Below are 14,058 nucleotides of genomic sequence, written 5' to 3'. Positions count from 1 at the left end.
GAGGCCCCAGGATGCGGTCCAGGGCATGGAAGTGGGGGCAGGCCTCCGGGTCGGCCCTGGCAGGCAAGCCCGGGAGTAGGACTGCCGCAAGTCCTTAATTTTGCAGCGCACCTGCTCCCGGCTGCGCTCGTGGCCCCTGGCGGCCAGACTGGCAGCCATGCATCCGTAGACGGCCGCGTTCCGGTGGCTAGTGCGGAGATCGTGGACATTGGAGGCTTCCCCCCAAACCTTGATGAGGTCCACGATCTCCGCACTTGACCAGGCGGGCGCCCGCCTTTTGCGCCCCCGGGCAGGCTCCTGGGAGCCACCAGGCTGGTCCTGGGGAGCAGTGGAGGGCTGGGAGCCCTCGGATGGCTGGCTCATGTTGTGGCAGGTGCAGGCTCTGCAGGCACGGGTGCTTGCAGCCTTGCAACTGGCACAAAGTGAGTAGCCAGTCTGTGGCCCTTTAAGGGCTCCGGGGCCGGGAGGGGGGCAATAGAGTTTCCCTGGTGTTGGCCAGAGTGGCCACCAGGGAAACCTGGGAAGGCTTAGCCTCCCACTAGTTCGAACTAAAGGGCTACACAGCCCTTAGTTCGAACTAGCTAGTTCGAACTAGGCGTTAGTCCTCGTAAAATGAGGATTACCTAGTTCGAACTAAGCGCTCCGTTAGTTCGAATTAAGTTCGAACTAACGGAGCGCTAGTGTAGTGCCTAGGAAAGTTAGTTCGAACTAACGTCTGTTAGTTCGAACTAACTTTGTAGTGTAGACATACCCAAACAGAAATACGCTACCCCTTTAAGAGCCCCGAGCCAGGAGGACTGAAGGGAGTAAGAAGGGCAGGGTGCAGGAGCAGCAATTTTTTCTTTGAAGAGCCGCAGGCAGCTTGTGAGCCACAGGTTGGCCATCCCTGCTCTAAGGTTTTCCATCCATGAGTGGAGTGAGTTTTGTCTTGTGGACCAATACTGAAGTCATGTGCACTTGTTCAAATATCTTATAAACCTCTTTCTTTTCCCCTCTGCTGCCATGTCTTCCACCCTCTCCTCACCTCATCTGCTCCCCTGGTGCCTGCTGCCCCCAACCCCTCACTCTTCTCTGCTGTCCTGGTTTCTGCCCTTCTTACTCCCTTCAGCCCTCCTGGCTCCTCCCCCCCTCCTCATCTTCTCTGACCCCTGCACCCACCCTTCCTTTCCCCCCTGTGCTCACCCCCTCCTCTAGCTCTACCCCTTCCCATCCCCTCCCCATCCCCTCTCCTAATACCTCCCTCTACCCACGTGCTCTGCCACTCTCCTCTGCCTTCTGGTGCCTGTCCCTCTCCTCCCTATGTCTGCCCTGAATTCCCTAGCCAAAAAATTCATTACTAAAGTGTACAGAGGCAGGAACAAGACCTATCTTCCAACCTGCCAAACATTACTCCCGCAGATATCCTAGGGTTGGCAGCCAGTATTCAGTGAGCCCCTCAGCAAGACATAAATAACAAAGTATGCGCTAGCCTGAAGTAAGGAAAGGAAATACCTCTGGCAAAGTGCCCTTCTCCCTAAGCACAGGTAGGGACCAGTCCCGGCTCCCAGCACAGAGCAGCCAGTCCTTCTTGGGGCACAAAGCCAAGCATCCTGCACTGTGGAGACCCCCAGGGAAGAAGTCTGTACCAAGCAGCTCATACTGGCCACCAAGAGCTGCTGTTGCCACGTGGGGGCCGCAGGCGTGGAGAACTCTGGGTGAGGGGAAGGCACAGTGTTCTATTCTAATGGGAGTTAAACATCTGCACACAGGCTGCGGCTGCCAGGGCACACCCTGCATCTCCCAGTGCAGGAAGCAGCACACACCACCAGTAGCCCACTCCCTAGGTGCAGGTCTCCATGTGCCCCATGTGCCAGGACTGGAGCTGGGTCCACAGTGCTATTTTTAGTACTGTGGCCCAGGTTCCAGCTCTGACAACTGCCCCACTGCTCCCGGGCTAGGGCAGATATCCGCCACCTGGCCCTGCCCCCTGGAGCAGCTATGGCCATGGCTGCCTGGCTCTGCTGAGGAGGTGAAAGGGACTGCAATTCTTGGTGCACATCCATGCAGGCACACATCTTACAGGGAACACTGCGAGCTGCCCTGTCTGCCCTTCAGGCTCCTTGCTATTCCTGCTTCTCCATGGGGCGTAGGGGTAGCGAGGCTCCCCACTGGGATGTCTGAGCCCTGGAAGGAAAGTGCCTGCTATCTAGGCCTCAGATGGCCTTGTTTGAAGCACATTGCCATTGTCTGACCCAAGAACTATCGATGTCAGCTTAGAGATGAGGACTTAAGCTTCATGCACTGTGTCTCCTGAAATGACTGCCCTTCATCCTGTTCTTCATAGCTGGACCAGTTGCAAGGGGGGTGTGAGACACATCTCCTGCATCAGCCTCTGAACCCCATGAGACCCACTGGTGCCACTGACCCCATGAGGACCTTGAGCAGGAACACATAATCTGTCTCCATTCCCTACTGCAGTCTCTGGACTGACAGGACTAGACATTGGATGTGGACCTGGAAGAGCATCATGCAGACTGGGAGCTGTCCTGCTCCACCTGGAAGGAATTGTCCCAGAAGGCCTGCTCCTGCTCCTGTCCCTGCCCCTGCCTCACCAGCTTTTCCCCCTATACCCTGTGGCTGCAAAGGTGGTAAGACTGCTCCAGGCACCAGTTCGATCCCCATCCCCGAGCCTCTCCTCTCTTCCTCCCCGCTCCCAGGTTCTTTCCCCAGTAACTCCCCAGTTATGTTTACCCCAATTAAAATTACAGAGAGTTTACTCTTCCAAAACAAAAAATCTTGTTTATATTTTATCAGCAGGAGAGGAGGTGGGTCTCTCAGATGTCCTTGTCTGAAACTCTCTCTCAGGACCTCTCAGATGTGCACAGCTCCCTCTAGCAGTTGTGAGCAGCTGCTCAAATGCCCTGGTGAGCCATACTCAGCCTCTGGCCCCCATCCTGGCAGGAATATCTCCTCCTTTTCACAAATATTGTGGAGGACACAGCAGACCACCAGCGGACGTTCCACTTGTCAAGGTCCAACTGGGTCAGGAGATAGCAGAACCTTCCTTTGAGGTGGCTGAATGAGTCCTCCACAACAATGAAGGCCCTGTTGATCCTGCCGTTGAAATGTTTCTTGCTGTAGTCTAGGTGTCCAGTGCAGGGCTTCATAAGCTGCATCCCCTCGATGCACATGGGCATGTCCATGTCCCTGACTCTGATGGTATATTTGGGGAAAAAATGTCAGCGTGCATCTTGTGGTAGAGGCTGGAATTACAGAAGATGCAGGTATAGTGTGATTTCTCCGACCACCCAGTGATGATGTTGGTGAACTGGCTGTGGTGATACATGAGGGCCTGAAGGAGCATGATCTTTCAAAAAAAGGTTTTATTTTCGATTGATCCCCAGCTAAACATCCATTTTTCTTTGGAAAAGCCCCGTTTCGAACAAAACCGTGGCTACCATTATGCAAATGAAGCACGGGAAATTTAAATCCCAGCTTCATTTGCAATTTCAGAGTGTCTAATTTACATCCCTTTTTCGAGAAAAGGGATGTAGTTTAGACACAGCTAAAAGGTGAAACTTGTTAGGCTGTGTCCAGACTCAGGGGTTTTTTCGAAAAAACGTCACCTGTGTCTAGACTGCAGCCGCGTTCTTTCGAAATTAAATCGAAAGAATGCGGCTTTTCTTTCGACGGCGGTAAACCTCATTCCACGAGGAAGAACGCCTTTTTCGACGGCGATCCGTCGAAAATAAGTGAGTGTGGATGGGGGGAGGCCATTTTTTCGAAAATATTGGCCTCCAGGAAGAAGCCCTGGTGGACAATCTGGGGCATGGGTTGCATGTCTGTGGTTCCTGTCTGCAGCCATTTCTTAAAGGGACAGGCATCCTCACAGCCACTTGTTGCAGCAAAGGAGCCAGAGCACACGGCTACTTTGGTGCAGCATGTCCCAGCCCCAAGACCCTCCTGGCCCTTCCAGAGATCCTTCTGGGGACCCAGCCAGAGGCTCCAAATGCCGGGCACCATCCTGGTCTGGGCCAGAGCTCAAGACCCTTCTGGAGCTCTGGGGAGAGGAGGAGGCCTTACAAGCCCTCAAAAGCCGGCAGCGAAATGCTGACATTTATGGCCGCATGGCAGAGGCCCTGGCCCAGAAGGGACACTACCCCCGCACCCAGGACCAGGTGCGCTCCAAAGTGAAGGAGCTGCGGCAAGGGTACGTCAAGGTCAGGGAGGAGAGCTCCTGTTCTGGTGCAGCTCCCTACTACTGCCCTTATTACAGCCAGCTGGACCAGATCCTGGGTGGCAGTGGTGAAGCACGCACACCACGGCGTTTTGTCCAGTCAGGATTGGCAGACCCCGTGGTGGACGCTCCCGAGCAGGACCCAGAGCAGTCTGGAGACGGGGACATGGTGCCAGAGGAGGAGGACAGTGAGGAGACGGCGACCCTCACCCTGGAGCCAGTCACCCAGACCCCAGAGGCCTCCCAGGTGTCATCTGGCGCAGGAGAGGAAGCAGCAGGTGAGTGCAGTGAGGTTGTGTAACACCCGGGGGGGGGGGAGGTAGGTGGGTGCACAGTGGGTGATGCACAAGGGAAACCTGTCATGCTCAGGCTGATGCCCAGGTCACACACAGTGTTACCTTCAGAATGTCTGATTCCCCTGTCTCAGGGAGAGGGCATGCCCTTTTGGACAGCTGTTGCACACATGACTGATTGTGATAGAAATGTAGCCGTGTTACTCTGATCTGAGGAAGTGGGTCTGGCCCACGAAAGCTCATCCCCTAATAAACCATCCTGTTAGTATTTTAAGTGCTACAGAGTCCAGTTTTTTAGGACTGATTGTGTCTTCTTCTTTTCCTCCACAGCCGGACCAGCCGTGCAAGAGGGCCGCAGCACCCCACCCCCACCTCCATCCCCATCTCGGGGACATGGGAGCCACAGACACAGGCGTGTCTATGCGGACATCCTGAGGCAGCACGTGGAGGCCGTGCAGGAGCTCAACTCCATCCTGAGAGAGAGGGCGGAGGCAGAGGATCGGTGGCGTGACTGGCTGATGGAGGAGCTGGTCCAGCAGCGCACGTCCCTGACTGCCACTCTCAGGGAGGTCTGCGGCTTGCCAGCTCCTGTGTCTGGTCCTGCTCCTCCAGCACCCCATGACCCCGCCCCACCAAACCCCCCTTCCACAACAGCATCCCTTTCCCCCCCTGGCCCTCCTCTCCCCCAGGCCTCCACGTCCCAAGAGCACCCCAGCCAGCCAACCGACAGGTGCACCACCCGATCCCGTGCAACCTGATTCCCTTCCCCCCTCCAGGTTTCAAGTCCCCTTCCCCCCTCCAGGTTTCAAGTCCCCTTTCCCCCCCTCCAGGTTTCAAGCACCCCCATCACCCCAGTTAAATCACAAAGAAAGGGTTCAACAAGATGTTTATTGTACATAGTTTTGTCAACATCAAAAATGAACAAAAGCATTTTTATGTTTGCAACAGTTATACTATTTTTTGAGAGATATTTAAAAAAATTAAACAGAACATATTATTTTGAGACAAACCCTGGTGTTAATGATTTGTCCAAACAGGGTCAGGAGATGGGTTGTGGAGGGAAGCTTCTATTGGGCCAGGGCCCAGTCCCCAGGCAGAAGCCCCTCAGTAGAGTCAGTGGCCTCCACTTGAGAATTGCTCCCATAGGGCCTCCCGTATGCCAACAGCAGACCGGTGAGCCTGGCGGATGGCAGCTGTCCGGGGCTGGGCAAAGTGCCTCTCCTGGCCATCAGCACCTCTACCCCACCCTGGTAGGAAGGCCTCCCCTTTCCTCTCCACCAGGTTATGGAGAACGCAACACGCAGCCACCTCCTCAGGGATGTTGGTCTCCCCATGTCTAGGCGTGTGAGCAAGCACCGGAATCTGCCTTTTAAAAGTCCAAACGCACATTCCACCTGGTTGCGAGCCCGGTTAAGGTGAGCATTAAACTGCTCCTTGCTCGCATCCAGGTGGCCGGTGTAGGGCTTCATCAGCCATGGCATCAGGGGGTAGGCGGCATCAGCCACTATGCACACCGGCATGTGCACATCCCCAACCGCAAACTGGCGATGGGGGAAAAATGTTCCTGCCTGAAGCCTCCGGTAGAGGTACGAGTTCCTGAAGATGCGGGCATCATGTGCCCGCCCTGACCACACAACACAAATGTCAGAAAACTGGCCACGATGGTCGACCAGGGCCTGGAGGACCATAGAAAAGTAGCTCTTTCTGTTAATGAATTGGGCTGCTCGATGGGGCGGTGCACGGATTGGAATGTGTGTCCCATCGAGCGTTCCTCCACAATTCGGGAAGCCAAGGGCAGCAAAGCTGGCCATGACGCTGTCCAGATCTTGTAGACAGATGAGCCTGTTGAGCAGCTCCGAATTGATGGCCCTCACCACCTGCAGAACGAGACAGACAACAAAATGTTAGAAGGGGTGCCTTATCTCTTAGGAGGAGAACCCACCACCCACCTTCCCTCTCAAACACCCCGGGAATCCCCTCCTCAAACCCCCCCCCCAACAATTCAGGGTGAGTGGAGGAGCTCCCTCCCACTCCCACTCCACTTTGCCCTTCCTGACAGTCTCCCTTCCCCCCACCCCAAACTGTGACTGTCCTCAGACAATGACTTACCTCCATCAGGATGGATCCAACAGTAGACCTGCCCACTCCAAATTGGTGTCCCACGGAGCGGTAGCTGTCGGGGGTTGCCAGCTTCCAGAGAGCAATGGCGACCCTCTTTTCCAGGGGGATAGCGGGCCGCAGGTGGGTGTCTTGCCGTTGCAGAGCAGGGGCGAGCCAGGTACACAGCTCCTGGAAAGTGGTCTTTCGCATCCGGAAGTTGCGTAGCCACTCTTGGTCATCCCAGATCTCCATCACGAGCTGGTCCCACCAGTCAGAGCTGGTGTCAAGCCTCCAAACACGCCTGTCCACAAAGAAGTTTGCAGGCAAGGGCAGTGTGGCTGCTTGACGGAGGAGCCCTTCGTACCTCTGGTCTGGGTCCAGATGGGGAAGTAGCCTCATGACTGTGTCATGCAGATGCAGCAACAGTTGCAGTATGATGGTGTGGGGCCATCGCCTGCCCAGGGGCAGCTCTGGCTCCATGCCAAAAAAATGGGTCTCAAACAGAAAAACCTCCCGAGAAAAAAGCTGCTGGGGTGTCCCAGGAAGCTGAGCACTCCAAACCAGCACTGCAATGCCTTGCTTACCTCCTAGAGGGACAGCAAAGGCAGCTGCAGGAGCAGAGCAACGGGTGTTCAGGAGTGTCCCTTTAACCACGCCGCGTCTCTGCAAAGGGCAGGCAGGCAGCACCCGGAAGGAAATGCTGCCCCCATGCCCTGGCAGAAGCGGTTCCGGGTGGCTTTTAATTTCGAAAGAGCGTCCAGCAGTCAGGACGCTCTTTTTCGAAAAAGCGGATCGATTTTCCGATCCGCGTATTGTAGTCTAGACGCGCTCTTTCAAAAGATACTTTCGAAAGAGCCTCTTTCGAAAGAGGCTTGCAGTCTAGACATAGCCTTAGTGTAGACAAAGCTTAAGGAAAATGTTGAGAACCAATTTATTAACATTTATGACCTTTGTGTGTTAAAGATTAACGCCTCTCTAATTACTAGTGTCTCTATGAGATTCTTGCAAAAAACTATCAATATTTGTTTGCAGCCCTGTTGATAAGCTGCCCAGAATGAGGACTGAGCTAAATCCTTTACATTTTTCAGAACAGTCGTTAGTATATTTGCAGGCACGCTTAGGCTCTGATCAGATGCATACTGAGTTTGTATGAGAGCGATGTGCAGCTGAACAAGAGGTGGCAGATGCTATGGTTACAAATCAGAAGTAAGTCCTTGCTGAGTCTTTAAATATGTATGAAATTTGACTGAATGCAGACTTATAAACATCTAACAGCTCTTTGCTTACATTGGTGATAGTAGGAGCATGATCATGGATTAAAGGACTGGCCTTTAAGGCAAAAATCTCTTCTCCAGATTGAACTCATGTGCAATGCAGATCTCAGGTATATTCTGCCTTAGTTGCCCTTGAAGAACATGAATAGATTTCAGTGTCTACCTTTGCATTCTCTCCAATGCAGAATGCCTAGAAGAGAGGTGAATTGTACTCTTGAAATGCAAAAACACGGTTAGAATAATGCATGAGAGGGGAGAGGCACTCTGATATTTTTTAGTTTGTGATTGTACTAAACGTTAGGAATTGTAATACCAGAAGCAAAGATTAAACATGTTTCCCTGAAAGAGAGGATGAAAGAGAAAGACAAAAACCTCTGAAGTCGTCAAGTTAATATGGCTTTGTACTGGTGTAACTTGGAACAGAATCTACTCCAGTGTTACAGGATAAGATACACTGGCTATGTCTACACTGAGAGCTTTTCTGGGGATACCAGAGGTATTCTGGGAAAGCTCTGCCACATCCAAGGAACATGTCTGCTTTTCTGAAAAAACAATTTGGAAAAGCAGATGCGTTTTATTTCAACATCCCTGTAAACCTCGTTCTATGAGGAAGAAGGGATGTTCCAAAAGAGGGTTTTTTCCCAACATTTGGCCCTGTGTAGATGGGCCAAATGTTAGAAAAGCCTCTTTCGGAAGAACAGCGGAAAAGGATACGCAAATTGCGGTTTGCGTTTCTTTTTCCGACTTTTCTCTGCAGTGTAGACATAGCCACTGAAACAGACTTTTTCTGTACACCTAGTAAGAAATGGCCAGTATGGCTGAAGAAAGAAAAACTCGTATCCATTCAAACTCTTTCACTTTCCCTTAAGGACAGAGTTCTCGTTTTCATACTGCAATGCATGTGGCTGAATTTATGGATTTTGAAGAAGGTTTTTGCTAAAGTTCCACTTCACAGGCTCTTGCATCAGCTGAAAACTGCAGCTAGGCAGGGAAGGATGTCAGAATGGATGCATAGGATAAAGACTGTCTATAAAATGGGAACAAGTAGCTGATTGTCAGAAAAGCTCCTCAAAATTGGAAAGTAGTACTAAATAGGATCCCAAAGAGAGTTGTCCTTGGGCATCAACAGTATCTAATCTATATACATGACTGACAGGGAGAGTGAACTAGTTAGTTGCTGATTAAACTAAATTTGGAACAACATAGGCTGTGGAACAAACAATGAAAAGACTTGAAAGGATTCCAAACTGAAGTATAGCTGAGCCACAGTGCATTAAATGATCTTTAATGAAGACAGGTGAATATGGAGCTATAACAAAATTAAAATGAAGTGTTCCAAAGAGAAAAATCTACTTGATCTATGAGGGTATGTCTACACTACCCCCCTAGTTCGAACTAGAGGGGGTAATGTAGTCATACGGAGTTGCAAATGAAGCCCGGGATTTGAATTTCCCGGGCTTCATTTGCATAAAGCCGGCCGGCGCCATTTTTAAATGCCAGCGAGTTCGGACCCCGTGCCGCGTGCCTACACGCGGCACGGACTAGCTAATTCGGATTAGGCTTCTTGTCTGGCTTTGGCTGCTATGGGTTAATTATGGTTGGTAGGGAAGCAGCGTTTGTGTGCATATTACTGTAGTCAGACTGAAGAAGAAATAAATCAATAGTAACTACAGATGATTTTATTTCTAAAATGGACTTGCAATAAGAGATTTCGGTTTCAATTTAAATTGCATCTTGAATATGGATTTTAATTAGGATTTAAAAGACAGTTAAACTGAATGAGATACAATTAAATACCAGTTGCAATCCATGCAACAAAGCATAGATTTGTTGCCAATTGCACATGGCACATTTTTAATATTCATTAATCCTAAATTAATTGTTTGGATAATCAATTGTCATTTACCATTTTAATAATTGAAAACAGGTATATAATTTCCAATACTTCAGTAATAATTCTGCCCTCTTGTGGTACAGCTCTTTGGGCCAGATCTTTGTTCTGTTAAAGCTGTTCTGTTGGTCCAGTAGACCAAAGCTGCTGGAAATCTCAATGAATTGGCTTCATAAGGATTCTTTTCTTACAAGGGGAATCCCGAAGTGCTGTAGAGCCAATGGAGCTGCTCTGACAAGCCGCCAAGCTCTTGTAATGCTATAGACTAGACTAGGTTTTAGTCAGCTCATGGATTGGAGAGAATAAAAGTTGCTCAAAACCATCATTTTTCTGCCTGCTCCAAGTTTTACGCTTAGAATACCTCAGCTAGAAAATAATTTGAGTCATGGGCTCATTTCAGCATGGCGCTAATCTGTGTTCATGAAACCCAGTACTGGTTTTGGTTTAAATTGTAGTAATCAAAAGTTGTCACCCAGTGAAGAATGTTAATTCTATTCAGTTTTGAATTAGAATACACATTTATTTTATTATTCTTGAAAGTGTTCCTAAGGAACACTAGGGAATGTTAGTATTTGAAGTACATAAATTCAAGGCCACTTATATTTTCAGTCAGTCTAAAGCTGTCTCTTTTTGGCAGTCTGGCCTTTGCTATATTTTCACATAAGGCTTTAAAGCTTGTTAGAAATGTACTAATCTATGTGCAAGGTTCTTGAATGGCATCTGTTAAAATAAAATACTGTCTGCTATCTTCAATCAAGTTTTAGAGCTTGTACACTTTGGGATGCTCTCCAGAGCTTACATTTCCTATACGTTTCCATACAATAGGCATAATCTGAAGTCCTTGTGCACCTAAAATTCTTTGGATTAATTGGGTGTCTGGGTTACATAAAGATTGCAAGTCTGTACTGTTTATCTGAATTGCAGTAGTATGAATTATTATGCGGGGCTGAAGACAGAAACATGCCTTCCATTATAATCTGAGTTTTTACACCCCAGCTACCTTGACTAATATAAACCAATGTACTAGAAATTTCATTAGTGTGACTTTATGCTAGGGGAATTTTATTTTGAAAACAAATTTCTAAGCAATGAGTAGATATAACTCAAAAGCTTTAAATGCCTAGAAACTCACATTTTCTGTAATATGTTGGTCTTGGAGGTGCTGATCATTTGGATTGGTCCTGGGCCCCAGAATGTCTGGAACTATTTAAGGCCCAACATTGCATCTCTTGCTTGCGTTTGAATAATTTACCCCTCAAATAGCTCTCCTACCGCTTGATTGTAAGTAAGGGATGCAGGATTAGGCCCTTGATTCTTGTTGTGACTTCTCCATGCACTGAGTCTCTTACACACACAAGCAGGTACATCAGTAGTAACCCAAGCCAGAGTGGGAGACTCTGTTGCCCTCTGTGGGTGAGTAGACCGTCTAGAAAATAATGGGCCTTGCGCAATTGTGGCTAACAAGAACTGTGTCTTTTAGCTAAGGCAATGGAGGGTCATATGTTAAGAACCAGAGCTCCTAAAGTCAATCCCTGATGCTGATGATTTACCAAGGGTATCAGCATTACATGTGCACTTCAGGCTAAATTTTCTCACTCACTGCAAGTTTCCTAATCTAAAGGATTTGCAGTTTCCTAGTGCAGCACTTAGCTCATGAGTTGTACGGGCCTCACAACCCTGGGTGTCCCTAGGAAACATCACAGTGGCAGACAGGTAAGTATTAGGGTTGTCAACAATCAATACATTCACAATCTGTAAAAATAGCTAACATTGGACCTGTCCATAAAATCCATAAAAACATGTAGATATCTGTACAAACATTGATATTTGCAGTGGAGCTGAGGAGTTCCTGCCTCTTGGCCCTTAGAGTGGACTGTGCACCATCGGCCTGCTCCAGGGGGTCTACAATTCCCAGGTCTGGAGTGGAGAGGGGAATTCTCCTGATGGGGGCTCACTCCAACCTGCTGCTGGCTAGTGGAGGCTGCTGTTCTCTGCCTCCAGCTTTGAACTCTTCTTCAGTGTCACTAGAGTCAACACAAGCTCAGCTTTTGGTGGGTATGCATGCAGCACACATCCCTGCTGGGTTTCCTGCAGCTTGAGGGCAGGGGGTGGGAGGGGGGGGGCAGAATACAGCAGTCTAGGTATAGCAGTTTTCCCACAGGTTCCCTGCCAGTAAGTTACAGCAGGGCAGTCACTTAAATATAAGAAATAACCTGACCGCTCCTATGCTGGAGTGATTATTTCTGTCAAAAATGGACCTGGAAAAATTACTAAGGCAATGGTTGACTGTGACTGGTGCAATGTATGATCACAAACTGGAGAATTTGTATGCTGATGTGGCTAGTAAGTAGATTAAACTAATATAACATTGTGGTTGTGATGTCTGAATAAAAACTCTGAATAACGTTCATTTTTGTCCTTTTAAGCTGTCTTTATATTATGTAAGAATGTGTCTGTAAAAAAAGTTGTTTGTTTGTGATTTTTTTCTATATTGTTCATAAAAATTATTTTCAGCAGTTGGCAACTCTTGTATCAATGACTGAGTGGACGTAAACCTTGGGATAATCAGAGAAGGGAGGTAGAGAATAAGCGGATGTTGTCATTTAATAATCCTTTTGATAATCAGAAATAGTGCCCAATTACATGTACATGACTCATTCTGCTATGCAACTGGAACTAATTGAGGAGTTTTATTGCCATAGCAAATAATAGAACTCCCCTTGTGGCAGATATTTCAGGGGAGCCCGCATCCATCGGAGTAACCGAGATTTTATCAACTGAACATCAGGTGTTGCTCGAATCTATTTTTTTCTCCTCCTGCACACAATCACACTGTCTAACAAAGCAGATTTGTGCCTCTATTCTGAACTGAAAGGAGCAGTTTAAAACTCTGCTTCCCCCTCCATTCCTATACACTTTTTTTTAAAATCAGTGGTTTGTAGTATTATTGATGTCTGATTTGAAGAGAAACTAAATGCAGCCTTTTTAATATGTCATGCTTAGAATAAAATTCCAAGATGAATGGTTGTATTAGAAATGTAGGGAGTTTACTTGTGCAGTAGAATGACAAATATGAAGCCAAACTGCCCCCTAATGTACACCCTTTGTAAGTGATTTTGCCACAGAGCAATGCAGTCCCCTGAACTGCAGCTGGGGAAGGCACAGAAGAGAAGTCTTACAAGCAAGACTCAATTCTGCAGTTACAGAGCAAAGAAATATTTAATATTCAGCATGCAGTCTTCAGGCAAAACCCTTTGTGCATTGTCCAAGAAAAGATTTCTGTAGCAGCCTTACTAAATGGATGACTAAATGGTAGTAGAGATATTAAAAATATATATTATTACAAAAATACTCTAAACCTTTGAAGTATCAAAATCAAATAAATATTAGGAATTCTGCCCTAGTATATGTGCAAAGAATCAAAATAATCTCCCCATACATTGACATCCTTTTCTGTATGTATACTTGATATATTCTTTTAACTTAAAAGCAGGTTTTCTCTTTTTTTGAAAAAAAAAAGCAAATCAAGTCATGTTGAGAATGAACATTTAGAGCCAGATTTTCAGCACATGTAAATAAGCATAGCTGTGTTGACTTCAGTTGCACTTTGTGATTTCACACCAGTTGAAGCCCTGGCTAGCTTTGGGATTTTGGGGGTCTGAGTCAGAAGAGTTTCCTTGGCCTTTCCATTGAAGTCCATGCAAATCCTGGGGACAGAGCAGCTGCTTCAGCAGGTCCTAAGAGAATAAAAAGGAATGTATGGAGCAAATTTGTTTTGGGCAGTAGCCATTATTGCAAGAGACCTCTCCAGTGGATGTGTTAATATTGCACTCCTCTAATTGTGAACACTAGGTCATGGAAAAGGTGACTTCCTTACATGCAGAATATGGGTTTTATTCATAGTCTTCTTCCATGAAATACCTCAACACAGTTTAAAACTGTACTTTTCTGATTTCTTAATTGTTTTTTAATATGCTGAAATTCTGGTTCCAGAAATAACCTTCTGGGTCTAGAATCTTCATGTGGGTAAAACTTCCGTCTTTAATGAGAGCTCTGCCTTCATCAGCATCTGACATTATGGAGACCATTGTTGTTCATTGTGAGTTGCCTTTGTGACAGCCAGCTCCTCACCCTTGCCTCACTCCCATGTTGACTATTTATAAAGATACTCTGACCCAAAGGAAATTATGGCCTTTCCCATGAGCTCTGGGTTCAGGGCAGGGGGAAGAGGTGCTGAAGTCAAGGCAGATGGGACGTGTAGGACTCAGAGCATGGAGCGCAGGA

The sequence above is a fragment of the Pelodiscus sinensis genome, chromosome 16 (genome assembly GCF_052426305.1).
Source record: "Pelodiscus sinensis isolate ZL-2025 chromosome 16, ASM5242630v1, whole genome shotgun sequence".
Classification (NCBI taxonomy): Eukaryota; Metazoa; Chordata; order Testudines; family Trionychidae; genus Pelodiscus; species Pelodiscus sinensis.
Note: the sequence above shows the minus strand (reverse complement) of the source record.